Below are 16195 nucleotides of genomic sequence, written 5' to 3'. Positions count from 1 at the left end.
CAAAAATTAATTCAAAGTGAATCAAAGACCTAAACATTGGAGCTTAGATCATAAAATATTTAGAAAAAAATGTAGGGAAATATCTTAAAGATCTTGTGGTAGGAGGTGGTTTCCTAGACCTTATACCCAAAGTGCAAGCAATGAAAGAAAAACAGATAAACGGGATCTCATCAAAATTGAATACTTTCGTGTATCAAAGGACTTTGTCAGGAAAGTCAAAAGGCAGTCTATGCATCTTGACTAAAGTGAATAAAGAAGTATTTGCAAAGTCCCCTTGGGGGACTGGGGAGAAAGGAGGAAATACTCAACTTCCCCATTTGGAGAATTTCTTATAGTCTCACAAGCAGTGGGGACAGCCAAATCAATTCGCCAAGCCCTCAATCTTGGGGTTTGCCCCTAGGAAACTTATTCCTGCAAAGGATATACTAAGCCTACTTAAAATTATACCTAAGGGTCACCCCCAGAGAACGTCTTTTGTTGCTCAGATGTGGCCCCTCTCTCTAAGCCAACTTGGCAGATGAACTCACTACCCCCACCCCCATGTGGGACATGACACCCAGGGGTCAGATTCTAAGCATGACACAAAAGGACAAATATTGTATGATCTCACTGATATGATATAATTAGAATAAGCAAATTCACAGAGTCAGAAACTGGAATATAGGTTACCAGGGGACTAGGCAGGGGTGGGGAGTGAAGAATTAATGCTTAAATTGGAACAGGGTTTCTTTTTGAGGTGATGGAAAAGCTTTGGTAATTGATGATGGTGATGGTAACACAACATCGTAAATGTTATTAACCCCACTGAATTATATATTAGAATGTGATTAAAAGAGGAAATTTTAGCTTGTGTATATGTTTACTAGAATATAATTTTTAAAAAATCATACAACTGTACAACATAAACACTAAACTTTAATATAAACTATGGACAGTAGTTAATAGGATAATTATATTATTGTTTCATCATTTGTTACAAAAGTGCCATAGTAATGCAAAGTGTTAATAGGGAAAACTATGTGTGTGTGAGGAGAATATATAGGAACTCTGAATTTTCTGCATGGTATTTCTATAAACGTACAACTTCTCTAATAAAAAAATTTATTTATTTTTAAACCCGCCTGTCCTTTGTCTAAATGAGGTTGAGTTCCCTCTCTCTCCCTTACCATGGTAGATATGAATGAAATCATCCTTGCCTGTTTGAAATTATTCAGTGCAATACATTTTCTTTGATAGTTTTGGTGCCTGATTTGGGTGGGAAAAACTTATCACTGAACCTCTCACCCAAGACTCCAGGTTTGCACCTCTGAAGCCTTTGTCTTCACACTTGACTAATATCAGGATCTATTGGTGATTCTGGAGAACTCCTCATTCAGTTCTCTGGACATCCGTCCATTGATACAGTAAAGACTCATCTTTAATTCTTTTTAGAGTACTTTTTTTATATACCCAAATCTCATGGCATGGGGGTTCACTCCCTGATTTCTTTTAGTTTGAGCAAGAAGCTTACTGGTCAGAAGTCTTTCTGGCTTTTTTAAGTAGGAATTTCATCCTTGACTCTATTGAGCAGGACTCTTCCTGACTCCTTTCAGTTAGAATAAGAACTTCCTGGAAGGAAGTATTCTTGGCTCTTTTGAATAGGGATTTAATTGGGTAGGATTCATCCCAGCTCTTTTTGTAAGGCCTCGGTCTTTTTTGTTCATCTCTGTAGAGATGTCACTTAAATTTTAATCTTCCTATTTTGGTGGGTTCTCATTTAAATTTTTATCTTTATTTTGGCACCTATTTTCACTATGAGCAATTCTCAGTGTTTTTATTTCTCCCTCTCTAACAACTGTAGTTGATAATAATCAACTATGCTGCTAATTTCATCTGCTTTCATGCTGGATGGCTTGATTTCACTAGAACTTCAGTGGCTTCTCTGGGAAAATTGAGATATCCCCAAATGGCTTCATCTAAGACCTCTCCTTTCTCATCATCCCCCACCGTCTTCCTTCCTTCTTTTTACATTTTCAATCTTCCTTTTGCCTCCTTTGAATCTTTCCCTTCCCACTCTAGCCCCTCAATTTCCTATAGTCAGCAGAGCTTTAGGCCCTCTCTGACCATTGGGGGTTACCAGGGGCTCAGAAACTCTAAAAGCAACCATCTGGGGCTAAGAAATTTTAATTAAAAAGAGACTGAATATTTCATCCATTCAGATAGACTTTGGAACCACTCATAAGGCCACCTGGTCCCCTGTCTCTTGCCCAAAATTTTAGTCAACAGCTGCTATAAGATTGCATAAGAAAAAAGAAAATCTTAAAATTCTCCTCCAGATATATTGGTTGGAAAGCTTAGTCCTCCTACTGAACAGGTAAGCTTATTTCTTCTGCCAGGAACAACTTATTCCTTCTGCTAGAACATAGTCCAGGTTAAAAATACAAGTGTGGGGCAAAGACAGAAGTCAGCTCTTTTACATTAACTAGTGAGTTTTATATTTCTTTTTCATGGCTGAAATTTTAAAAAATTGAATCTATACCCTCTCTATTTGTGTCTGTATGCTTATATGATATTATGATACATAATATCATACATATTTTCCTACATCTGGAAAGTATTACCAAATTAATTTGAACAGTCCTTATAAGAGCTCTATTCTAATTGGCTTCAACATAAATAAGTACTTAAATATCCCTAAAACTCCAAAAATTAAGGAAATTAAATTTGTAATACTTCCAATGATTTTTTTAAAAAGTATTCTTATAAAAATAATTCAGAATATTTTAAGAATGTAAGTTTATATAATTTAAATAAATCTTTTAGCAAACAAGACTTTAATATTGATTGTTTAATAAAAACAGCTGTCTTCTGAGTTATTAATGTTTAATACAAGCACATTCTATTCTTCTTGAATATGTTCTTCCAACCTTGTACAGGTTTATTGATTAAATAAACTAGTATTACAAGTACTACATATTTAAAATGATGAAAATATTTGTGTTCACAAAATTGAGTTATTTTGACAAACCTAATTTTAGTAGTAATTGTGTTTTACATGATGTCAGTTTAAGAGTTTCCAGAATCTTTTGGCAACTTATGCCCCAAATAGCCAAACCATCTTGAAAAAAAAAAACGAAATCAGAGAACTCACACTTCCCAATTTTAAAACTCATTACAAAGCTACAACAATCAAAACAGCATGGTACTGGCACAAGGACAGACAGATCAATGGAATGGAATTGAAAGTTCACAAGTAATCCCTCACGCCGAAATCAACTGATTTTAACAAGTGTGCCAACTCCACATCTTGACCTTAGTAAAATCAAGATGCTTCACTGGCCGGCAGATGGGGATCGTTCCTTATTTTAACCTTCTCCCTATTTTTCTCCCTAGTTCGAGCATCCAGAGTGATGAGAGAGAGGCAGGCGCCCAGAGCTCAAAATTGAAGGCGGCACTCAGTCTCAGGCTCCTTCAAGCTTCGACCCTGCACGCATTAAGTAGATGTAAAATAAATACATGTTGAATCAAAAAATGAATCCTCATTTCAAAAGGGCGAGCTATGAGTCGGGTCTCTTTAAAGACCATGGCAAGGGACCAGACCCACCTAATGACAACCACCCATTTATTTCCCTCCACCCTGCGCGGTCCTCCTTGCTCATCGCAGCGCACGCCACGTCACCGGTGGAACCAGGAGCAGCCACGCGGAGCTCGGCCACGGCCACAGCCCTGTCCAGTGGAGTGGCCGGCGCAGCGGAGCCACGGTCAGCCAAGCAATCTACAGGCTTTACTTTTCGCGGGACGGAGCCGGCAGAACCGAAGACCAGGTGGGTGGATGAAAGACCCAACTCACAGCGATTTGCTTGTCCAGGCTCCTTGGATCCTCTCAGCAACTCTGCGGGGTCTTTTTGGTTACCCCTGTTTCACACCAGAAACTTGGGGCGACTTGCCCGAGCGCGCCTCTGGCGAGCGGGACGCACGAGGCTGGTGGGTGCAGGAGGCGGATGCGCAGTGAGCCGGAACTCCCGGCCCCCGCCCTTGCCCCTCCAGGAGGGCACTCATTGAACCTCGGGCTTACTAAGAGTAACACAGCCGCCGGGGTCAGCCTCTAAGTCACCTTTATAAATGGAGGGATTCGATTCATTAGGGACGGTGCTGTAATGAGGAGTGACTAAGTGTTGTGGCTAAGATGAACGAATGCAACAGTGGGGCTCCCTGCTCAGGTGTGACTGCTTTTACCATCGGTAGGAGAAACTTAAATTGCTTAAACCAGAAGCCAGTTAAATCCCAGGCCGCTTCATTTAACCATGTCCTTACAGGGGACCTTTAATTTCCCATCCCCTTACTGCCCAAGAAGTGGTTTATGATGCTGTCAAGCAAACCCTAATCTACTCATTCTGTAATCATTGTGGTTTACCACCTCCAGAGCAGTTTTAAAATCAATTTTAACTGCAAAGCTTAGGTGGCATTCCTATTACAGATTAGTATAAATGCAGCACCTTTTCTCCCAGCATCTTGCATTCCAGTTATTTCGTTGATGCTACTTAATTTTTTTTTTCTCACATCACTGAAAATGGTGTAATGTACTGAAAAGCACAGGCAGACCCAGATTCAAATGCCAGCTGTGCCATCTGCCAACTGTACGGTGGAAAGCGCAGAAGACTGGGAGGGGATGAGTCAACCCCAACTGGCTGAGAGGCCTTCAGAAGGTCACAGTTTTCTGGACAACAGCTGTAACAGGTTAGGTCCAGTTATAGAGTTCTAAAACTCTAAATTACATGTACTCTTAACTTCACCTCCTCTGGGGAGCCTTGCGTGAGAAAAAGTACTCTTCCAACATTACTGACATCATTAAATATCATCCCCAGTGACAGCTATAGGATGGATTTGCTGCCCAGGATAGTGATTTGCAAAGTTGTGGCACATACATACCACAACTGTAGAAAATTGGAGAAATTGCCAAAAAAGGAAAAAGGGTAAAATAGGCAGTTTTTGCCATTTATATTTCATTCACATTTAAGGATAAATCAAAATATGTATAATTTTTAACCAATTTCACATCTGCTTAATTCCTGCGAACACAGAGAATGTCTCCTATTATTTTTACCAACTTTTCTTTCAACCCCAAAGCACCCGGAGTCTTCACTAATGCTTCACAAGCAAACGAACATATACTCCAAGAGATTTATGGAAAAATCTCTGACTTTACATGCCCTTTGTTGCTGCATGGCACTGAGATGTGATACTCAAATGCTGGTTAACACTGCGGTCAAGACACGTTATGTTCAACTTGCTTTTGGAATGCCACATACAATTTTGGAACCATATTTACACAGATGACAAGTAACCAAAATCATGACGAAGGGATGCATGGATTTACATACAAAAACAGTATGGCAGAGACTGCTACTTGTCAACCAATATCTATTTTCCTTTTCTTCTTTAATAAAGTCCCCATTTTTTTCCTGGGCACAGGGCTCTCCAAAATAAAAGGCTAAATTTCCTGGCTTCTCTTGCAACTAGATGTGGCCATATGACCAAATCTTGACAACAGGAACATAAATGGAAGTGTTTTCTATGACTTCTGGGAAAAGCCTTTAAAGGGAGGGATATGCCTTTCTTTCCATCTTCCTTCTTTCTGCTGGCTAGAATGCAGATACGGTAGCTAGAGCTTGAACAAAATCCTAGACCGTGATGTAGAAACCACACATTGAGGACTATGTAACTACAAAACAGAGGGACGCTGGGTCCCTGATGACTTTGTGAAACTTCCCCAGCAGCCATAGAATGAGACCTCTGAACTTGTAGAACGTAAGAATTTCATTTAAGTTACCCTACTGAAGTTTTCTCACTTTCAGCAGAACCAAATCCTAATCACTACAAATGATCAAAGGAACTGAGCCAATTTTGCGTGGAGTGGACTGGGGGTTTAAGACATGGTACTAATCTTTAAATCTTCAAAGAGCTGACACCTAAGTACGTCAGTCGGCATGCATTGTGATGTTTTAGATGGTAAAAGTAAGGTTCCCATGTGGAAGTTATGGAGAGATGGGTTTTAACTAAGTAAGTAGAATTCCTTTTCTAACAAAGGAATGGGCCATCTCAAGCAGTCCCACAAAAACCATTTATGCCAGACACAGTCTATGTGGAAGGAGTAGAGAGGTGAATAGCATAGACCTTTTCATTCAAAAAGCTCACAGTGCTAGCCCAGTGCTGTTCAAACCAGCTGTGATGAAGACCCTTTAACATTTTTTTTCCCAATCCATTGAGCACCAATATTTTATAAAATAAATAAAGATGAACTCTTAGAAGCAGGAAGCCTGGGTAAGCTACTATAAGTTTGTATTAGATTATTTCAGGATCCTTTAACTCAAAAAACGTGTCACCTAACCTCTCTGGGCCTCACTTTCCTCTTACATGAGGAAAATGATGTACTGATTTACTCTAATTTTAGAAAGTTCCCTAATGTCCAAAATTATGTCTTATTTGTATTCATTTTTGAATAAAGGTAACATCTAGAACATAAAAAAATGAACTCTTGGAAAAGTGAAATAAAAAGACATACACACACACACAAAAAAAAATTACCAAGAAATTAAATTTAAAAAGACATGCAGATACAAGCCCCCAATTTTTATTATTAGACTCAAAACATAAAACTACTGTTAAATTGCTATAAAAGTTTACAAATATGTAGTATTCATTTCTGTGTTGACCTCCTCACTGATGGGTAACGACCATTTGTATAGACCAGGGCCAGTTTGCAGATCATACTTTGAGGTGCACTGGTTGAGGTAGACCTAAAATGAGGGTCATTCTATAAAACAATTGGCCTGTACTCTTCAAAAGTGTCAGTGTCTTGAATGACAAAGAGAAAGACTGAAGAGCTATTCCACATTAAAGGATATTAAAGAGATACGGCAACTAAGTACAACACTTGATCTTGAATTAAAGTCTTGGGTCAGGAAAAAAAAGTTACTGAAAAGCACAGCAATGAGACAATTGGTGAAATTGGCCATGGGCCGTATATTAGATTGCAACAATGCTAGATTTCCTGAATTTGATAATTTGATAATGGTTTTACAAGAGAATGTCCATGTTCTTGAGACATGTTCCCTCACATATTTAGGGTAAAGGATCACAGGATGTCTGCAATTTAATTCTGAAATGTTTCAGAATAAAAAAGAATCACACATATACATCCATATATGCACAGAGATATCAGACACAAATGTGGCAAAATGCTAACATTGGTGAATCTAGAGGAAGGGCATTGTACTATTGTTGTTGATAGGTTTTATTTCATTTCCAAAATAACAATTTAGTACACACGTCCCGGTATGTGCCTCAGTCCATACTTGTGCTCACGCTCACACTCCTGGACCCAGGAGCCACCACCGCCACGGTTCCAGCCCTTACCACACTGCCTCATGAGGGGAAAGGAGAGATTAAGGCTGGACACCCATCAGCCCTGCAAGCTGATAGAATGCGAGTTATGCAGTGTTTTAGTTTGCAAGCTGTCGGAATGCAATATACCAGAAATGGAATGGCTTTTAAAAAGAGAATTTATTAAGTTGCAAGTTTACAGTTCTATGGCCATGAAAATGTCCATATTAAGTCACCAACAAGAGGTTACCTTCACTCAAGAAAGGCTGATGCTGTCCAGAACTCCCCTGTCATCTGGGAAGGCACGTGGTTGGCATTTGCTGGGATCTCTGGCTTTTGGACACCTCTTTCAGCTGGGAGGGCACATGATGACGTCTGCTAGCTTTCTCTCCATTTCATAAGGCTTTTGTGGGGGCCTTTTCCTTCTGCATCTTCAAAGGTCTCTGGCTGTGTGGGCTCTGTTGGCTCTGAGCTTCTTCCAAAATGGTTCCCTCTTAAAGGGCTCCAGTAAGCAACTCCACCTTGAGTGCAGAAGACATATCTCCATGGAAATCACCTAATCAAAAGTTATCTCTCATAATTGGGTGGGTCACATCTACATGGAAACAATAAAAAAGATCCCACCAGCTATTTTTTAAAAGCTTGAAATGATTGAGCTTTTTCTCTAATCTTAGTCTTCTCTACCAAATTGTATCCCACTGTTTTTAAGAGCACAGGAATGGATTTAAGGGAATTACGAAATAGAACTAAAGCTAAACTCTTAACTTCATGTTTCTAAGGTCTTGGGGAATTCTCATAATGGCAGTTCTGGATCAAATTGTGGTGGGAGGAGGAGTGGGGTAGAACACAGGTTTACGAATGATCCTGGTATGACATTGAGCCAGGACTCTATGTAAGCAAGGTTTGGGGTTTGACCCTTTCTAGAATTAAATATGGAAATTTAAAGCAAAGAAAGGAACGCTTTGCTTTGCCTTAGATCTCCCAACAGAGTGGTATTTTGAATACCAATATTGAATGAGGATTAAAGACCTCGGCTTTTCTCGTGTACAAGACAACTTCAAACTGGCACATGCAGGAACACCCACATGCTGGAGATGGCAAAAAAGAGAAAGACAAGAATGACCAAGAATGGGAAAGCCCCAGTCTACCTAAACCAAGGGTGCTCATCTCTGGTGTCATTGCCGGGGATGAAAAAGACTTCCCGCAGCCACGCAGGTGGCACACCAGAGCCCCATGCCTCTGTGAACAAGCACCCTTCCCTGAGGACCCAGCACATCCAGCAGCCTCAAAGTGACCCCAGGCTCTCACTGCTGTACCTTGGGTGCGCCCACAGTTGATATCTACCAACAGAAGAACTGGCATCTTCAAAATACCACTCTGTTGGGAGATCTAAGGCAAAGCAAACTGTTCCTTCCTTTGCTTTAAATTTCCATATTTAATTCTAGAAAGGATCAAACCCCAAACCTTGCTTACATAGAGTCCTGGCTCAATGTCATACCAGGATCATTCGTAAACCTGTGTTCTACCCCACTCCTCCTCCCACCACAATTTGATCCAGAACTGCCATTATGAGAATTCCCCAAGACCTTAGAAACATGAAGTTAAGAGTTTAGCTTTAGTTCTATTTCGTAATTCCCTTAAATCCATCCCTTGTGCGCTTAAAAACAGTGGGATACAATTTGGTAGAGAAGACTAAGATTAGAGAAAAAGTTCAATCATTTCATGCTTTTAAAAAATAGGACATTAATCTTATTGGAGAGTAAGAAATGAGAGTCAATTAAAATTCCGGGGGATGGGGGGAGGCAGAGCAAGAAATAGTTTTAAACAAGACACAGCAGCATTGAATTTCCACCCCTGATGTGGCAAGGGTGACACCAAGCACTCACAGGAATGGCATGGTTTTTCTCTCAGAAAGCACAAGAAGAACACACATCTTTGACAAGTTTCTTATTCTAGCAGTCCTCTTGCTATAAATCAGGATTTAGGCTATTTGCTCAAAGGCAGTATTTCCTAAATGAGGTCTCTCCATGTGCATTCCCGAGTATGAGATTGCCTCGCTATGCAGAGGGCCTCTGCCTGGGAAACTGGGGGTGGACATGTGATTTTTCTATAATCATCTCAAGAGCTGCCTTTGACTTCTTTAAATGATCACTGACCAAGGTGAAGAATAGATGTGTAGCTAATTCTGGGACACCCAAGTAAGAGATTGAAAGCACGTAAAGATCAGATAAAAATCTCCAGTTTATTTGGAAATCCCTTTTGTCTCCTAGGGACATTAATCCCGTTAGCAGGTTCCATTCTAGTGAGGAAAAAACTGTCAGTTGATATGTGTCAAGGATTCTTCTTGTGCTGATTGCACAGTTGCCTGTGGCCGTGTTCATTTAGGTATGGCAGATTGTCCCATGTTATTCTGCACGATTCCTGCCCACGGACATCCTGGGGAGCTCCATGGATGGCGGCTGTAGTGTTCTGCCAGAAAGCACAGGGCTCTTTTACTCAGGCGCTGAAGACTTCCGGAGCAGATGCTTGTGGCAGAGGCAGCCCTGTCTGGCTTGCTCCAGTTTTTTGTTTGTTTTGTTTTGTTTTGCATGGGCAGGCACTGGGAATCGAACCCGGGTCTCCGGCATGGCAGGCAAGAATTCTGCCACTGAGTCACCGTCGTACCACCCTTGCTCCAGTTTTATTTGCTGCAGGTCACAGTGACTCTGAGAGCATTCACATCACCAGCCTTTCTGATCCTATTATCAAATCCATGTCTGGCAACTGGTAAAAGTAAAGGCAAACCTAGTCTGACCTGTCTCTTCTGTGCTTTCCTAAAAGAGAAGCACAGCATTGCTTTGCACCTTAAAGACGATGTTTGGTTTCTCGTCTAGTTGACTAGTATTGGAAGCCAGTGTGTAACTAGGTCACATCTCATTTTGTCAAATCTTGTATGTTTCAATCGCTGATATGTTGATACAGCTTTTAGTGATCTAGACTTGACCTTGGTGTTCCTGGGGAACACCCTAAGGAAGTGGCCTCCTCTGGTCAGAATTGTGAAGCTGGCATCCTGGGGAGGGGCATCCTGCTCTGGGCCAGGCCTTTGCAGTCAATGCATCAGCTGCAGTGAAATGTACAGGCATCCTTATGCCTCGGAGTTTTACAATCAAAAGGAGTGCATTATTTAATTTAACTTGTATGGTCAGTTTACTTGAACACCATAATTACATGGAATTTTGGAGGGGAGTGAGATCTTTTTGGTTTGTACAAGTTAGTAGGATGCCCCAATATATCCCAGAGTAATTTGAGTAGAGAATAAAAAAAATATTTGCAAAGGCCCGTTAGGGCACTGGGGAGAAAGGAGGAAACATTCAATTTCCCCATCTGGGGAATTCCTGATATTCTCGCAAGCAGTGGGGACAACCAATTCAATAGGCTGAGCCCACAATCTTGGGGCTTGCCCTGTGAAGCTTATTCCTCCAAAGGAGAAGCTAAGCCTACTGATAACTATGCCTAAAAGTCACCCCCAGAGAACCTCTTGTGATGCTCAGATGTGGCCTCTCTCTCTAAGCTGACACGCCAAGTGAACTCACTGCCCTCCCTACTTTGTGGGACATGACTCCCAGGGAGTGTAAAGCTCCCTGGCAACACAGGACCTGACTCCTAGGGATGAGCTGGGACCCGGCATCATGGGATTACAAAAGCCTTCTTGACCAAAAGGGGAGAGAGAAAAATGAGATAACAGAATCTCAGTGGCTGAGAGTTTTCAAACAGAGTTGAGAGGTTATCCTTATACATTATATAGATATCCTTATTTAGTTTATGGTGTATTGCAGGCTAGAGGGAAGTACCTGAAACTGCTGAGCTGTGTTCCAGCAGCCTTGATTCTTGAAGACTATATAACTATATAGCTTTTACAATGTGACTGTGTGATTGTGAAATCTCAGTGTCTGATGCTCCTTTTATCCAGGGTATGGATAGATGAGTTAAAAAATAAATAAATAATAGGGGGAGATAAAGGGTAAAAATTGGATAGATTGAAATATTATCAGTGAGAGGGAGGGGCAAAGGGTATGAGACAAATGAGTTTTTTTTAATTTTTTATTTTTATTTCTTTTACTGGAATGGTTCAAATGTTCTAAAAAATGATCGTGGTGAAGAATACACAACGAAGTGATGATATTGTGAGCCACTGATTGTATGATATGGTTGGACTGTATCTGTATGGCTATTTCTCAATAAAAATATTTTTTTAAAAAAAGGAGTGCTGTGTTATTTCCAAAGGTTATTACCAGAAGCAGAGGATGGATAACTGTTGTAGGAATGCTGAGAGGGGGTTCTTTCATGGGTAGATGATATCTAAGGCCCAATCTAACCCTAAGGCTCTGTGAGCCTATAATGTTGGTGTTTTGCAAACAATCCAACTTCAATATTATCAAATCTGTATTCTTGCCCCAAAAATCACAGCAAATATTAAACATTTTTCTAATTTTTAATTTAATACAGTTAAATATGAACCTATATAAACAATGACTAGAAAGATAATATTTTCCAACAAATACTGCACTGGAAGAATTTATATAACACATATTCAAAAGTGGATTAAAAAATTGCATAAAGTCTTTTTATCTTTCTAATTCTCTAACAAATTAAAATCCAATTATTTTATTGTGTTTAAAAATAGTCCAAAGAGCTAAATAAACCAAGAAGAATTATATCTAGTAGAATTTATTTCAAAGTTCAAAATTAAAAGCACATCTTCAGCCACAGATTTATAAAATGCTACATTTTTTATTCAACATTTAAATGAAGCATCTTCAAAATCCTCCCCCCAAATTAGTAATAACAAATAAAATAAAGGTCTTTAAAATCCTGACTTTGAAACAGGATAGATGAACCATCATTAAACTGTTTTAAAAACATAATAAGTATTGAGAAAATATGGATTGAGCAGCACTGGATTCCTTCATTAAAAGGATAAGCAATAATGAAAAGGCTACTGAATAACTAATGGTCTTTCATCCAGACCTATTTTAGGCACAAGCTTGCACAAAAACACACATATATGATTCTTGAAAGCATAATCTTTCAATTGGAGGATATAGAAATTGATACATAGACAGCATTTACCACACAGAGACTACTCCTAAAATTGCAAGGGCTTATAACATTCCTGTGTGCTAAAAAATCCTAGACTACCAGCTTCAGAGAAAGAAAGATGTTCACTGGAGAGGAGCTTTTTCCACTTTGGCTTCAGCCTCCTCTTCCATTCTTAGCCCTGAAACTGGATAAAGAGGCAAAGATAGAACTATCTGGCTTATATCACAAAATCACCCGAGCCACCACATAACAATAAAACAGTATTAATTTTGCAATAGACCTGTAAAGTATGAAAGTATTTCAAAAAAGAAAAAAAAAAAAGAATGAACCCAGTCACTCAGGGGGGTGTTAACTGGCCTGAAATAGTTGTTTTTAAAATATTTCGCCTCTGTTCTTTTATATAAATTAAAATATGAAACAGGTTAACCCAGCTTTAATGAAATTACCTCTACGTCTTAACTAATAATACAACAGACTCCCTTAAAGAAAAGATGAGTAGCTTTGGGATTGGAGGAAAGAGAAGAATTTATTTGAAAGGACATGAAGTTCACGGCTGTGATGCTTTAAGACAGCTAACAATGGTGCTACAACAATCCCACATCCTCAAAGCTTTCTACAATGATGAAGGAAGATTATTAGACATGCCACCCAAGTCCAGGAAAGTCAATACAAAGTGGAAGAGTACACAGAGGAAAAAACTTTATTAAACTTCACATTATCCAGGCAAATGTGACCAAGAAACAATAAACTATGCTACTTCTCTTCTAATCAGGAATTGCTGAATTCAGGTCCCTGGCCTTTATATACCAAACATTTTTTTTTTCCTTTAACAACTGGAAAATGGAAAACATCTGCTGGGATACACAAAGTACCATGGATGGGACTCTGCTTTTAAAACTGAAGGAGGGTACAAAATGCCAAAGAAATGAACAAGGGACATTCATCAAAGTCTGAATGCTATGCTATGGCTAGGCATTTGCTCCATAAGCTGATTTGCTTTGTCAAAGTAACCCTACCACAAAACAGAAATTTTCCTTTGAGGTTAGAAGCATTTTGCACAGTGCTCAGAAACCACTCTATCTGCCTACTTACCTAACTGACTCTAGAAAAACTGACTTTTCTTCAAAGATGGTTTTCTTTTTCCCAAGGTCACCTTTATTCTTAATAAAATATACTTAGGAATATGGAAGAGAAAAAAAATGAACATATCAAGGGAAATAAATGTATACAGGATTAGAAGTAAGGTTTAGTTAGAAAAGAACTTAAGACACAAATTCTAATATAAATTAATGCTATAGAAAAGTAGGACACATTAAACAAAGATAGTAGTTTTAAGTTGTCATGTTTGACAACAATCCTTCAATACTATCATAAAAATGTTTAAAACATTAAGAGGCATGCAAGCATGTTTTAAAGAAGGAAATAACCTATAAGACACCACTTTCCTACTAAGGAAATATTTAGAAAACAGTAATAGCAAGAACAGAAAGGGTAAACATCAAAAATAAAGCAAACTGAAATCACTTTAACAACTGAAGGGTAATAGCAACCACAAAATACATAAAGCAACAAAGTACAAAATCAATGGAGAAGGGCATGGACTATATATGTGTTTTGTATCCCTTATACAAGGAATTTAAAGCAAGGATTTTAATTAAATGATACATATTCTGATATCATTAAAAATGATATTTAAAATGGACTAAAATTGAACAAAAATAACATGTTAAGTACAGCGATTCATGGGAAATGGCAAAGAGAACTAGAAGGAATTATATTTTTTCTCTCTGACTTTTAAAACACTCAGTGAAATCACAACTTTAAAATCACATGGAAAATAAATCATTACTCATTAAAAAAACTCCATGGAGGGACAAAATTATAAGAATCATAAAATAAAATTTAAACTTTAATTATATCATGCACAACCTAGAAAGCCTTGTGAAATAAAAGGATAAAATAAGAGGAGGTAGGTAAATTTGCACAGCAAAAGTCAAATATGCTTATAATCAATTATGAATAAACTATAAATGAAATAACACTTGAGGGCAACCAAAAGCATGAATGTGTAGGGAGGTATATATTGTCAAGGGCAGGGTGGCAAAAAAGGTGGGGGATTGCATGAATTTTCATCAACAGGATGACAACAATTAAAATCTACATAAAAGCCTTGCAGTAAAAATTGTAGACATCTGGAAACATGAATTGTAGTTGTTTTTCTAAAAAATTCTATAAGCAATATTTGAAAAATCTAAATTCCTAAAATTAAGGTTTCATTGGTTTGGTTTGGTTTGGTTTCATCTCAGACTGGAACCATAGCTCTAAATTTTCAATTTGGCGTCCTTACCACTTACTGCTGCTGCTGCTTGTTCAAGTTCAGCTCTGGATTCTCTAAGAAATGGTTATGAATTTTTGCTAACTACTCATTTTGAAGAAGAAAATTAAAAAGTGGGTAGGGGGAGTCTGGAATCCTGATAATGTAACGATAAGCCAGGAAAAGATTGGATTTCCTTCAAATCTCACACCTTGAAAGCAAACCAAATTTTAGGGGGAAGCAAAGAGAGATGGATATAAATCTACATATAAACAAATAATAATTACGGACTTTCAGTTGTATAACCCACAAGAATGAAAAAGTAAAGTTTGTATTTTACTTAATATACCTTAGTCTTCCAATTCCAACAAAGACAAATGAACCTAAAAAGTATTAAGTTGAGGCACCAGTAGTCAAGGGCGAAGGTGGACTTCCCTAGCAGGTTTTTCAGGAATGACCTTCATTCCTGAGTGTCATCTTGCATGACACTCGTCATCCAACTCTGGCTCTTTTTCTTCTTGATTATACTGCACAGCTACAAAACAAAGATTAAAACTCATGCTTAACCATAACTAGACTTTTCAAAATTTCTCCCTAAGGAAAACAGATTTCTTACCCCCTCTATTATTGGCTCTGCTATCTTAAAAATCACATTATCACAAAGCATTAACATTTTTAAATGTTTTTTCCTCACGTGAAAAACAGATTTGTATTTAGGCCTACAGTAATACATATCTGTTCAATTAGCATGTAAAATAATGCTGTTGTAAGCACATTTTAGTTTTAAAAAATGTAGAGACATGTCTGAGGATTTTTTAATCACTACTTGTAAATCACAACTTTTAATGAGTTATTCTACAATATCATCTTTTAAAAGCTAATTTTATCAATATATATCCAAGTATACTATAATATTCACGTTTTATAAAAACTCATATGAAACAAAATTCCTACTAATACATACCACTAAGTCAGCTAAATCAAGGGCTATTTAATATTAAAGAAGTATGAAGAAAAATGGTATAAATTAAACACAGTACCAATCCTTTCTAAAAGAGCTGTAAAGAAGATTAGCAATTCTCTTCAAAAGAATTCATTTAAAAATGCCCAGTACTCACAAAAACTGGAATTCCTTAATTCTAATGTAATTCTAGACTAGTAGTTCTTACTTGAATAAAATAAAGGATAATTTGTTAGAAACTGTGAGGTGCGTCTACATTAATAGCCATCCATTATCTACTCATACCAAAAAAAAAGCACCTTTCAAGAAAGTGCTCTAAGTTGCCCTACAACTTCTGATTTAACCCTTATCTGCCATCTAAAAAAGTTTACCCTAGGAGAATTCCCATTATCACAGTTTCTGGTCACAGATAGTAGTTACCAGCAAAAGGATGTTATAGACAATTTTTCTTTCTTATTTATTTATTTATTTACTATTTA

At 38.1% G+C, this 16195-nt stretch overlaps 1 pseudogene; it reads left to right on the top strand.

Annotated features, from left to right (window-relative positions):
- Window positions 1-4165: 4165 nt before the first annotated feature.
- On the top strand, window positions 4166-8699 carry LOC143645241 (death-associated protein 1 pseudogene; annotated as a pseudogene).
- Window positions 8700-16195: the final 7496 nt, after the last annotated feature.

Source organism: Tamandua tetradactyla, chromosome 8 (assembly GCF_023851605.1).
Source record: "Tamandua tetradactyla isolate mTamTet1 chromosome 8, mTamTet1.pri, whole genome shotgun sequence".
Lineage (NCBI taxonomy): Eukaryota > Metazoa > Chordata > Mammalia > Pilosa > Myrmecophagidae > Tamandua > Tamandua tetradactyla.
The sequence above is the reverse complement of the archived record's forward strand: the minus strand, read 5'-3'. Positions and strand labels throughout refer to the sequence as shown.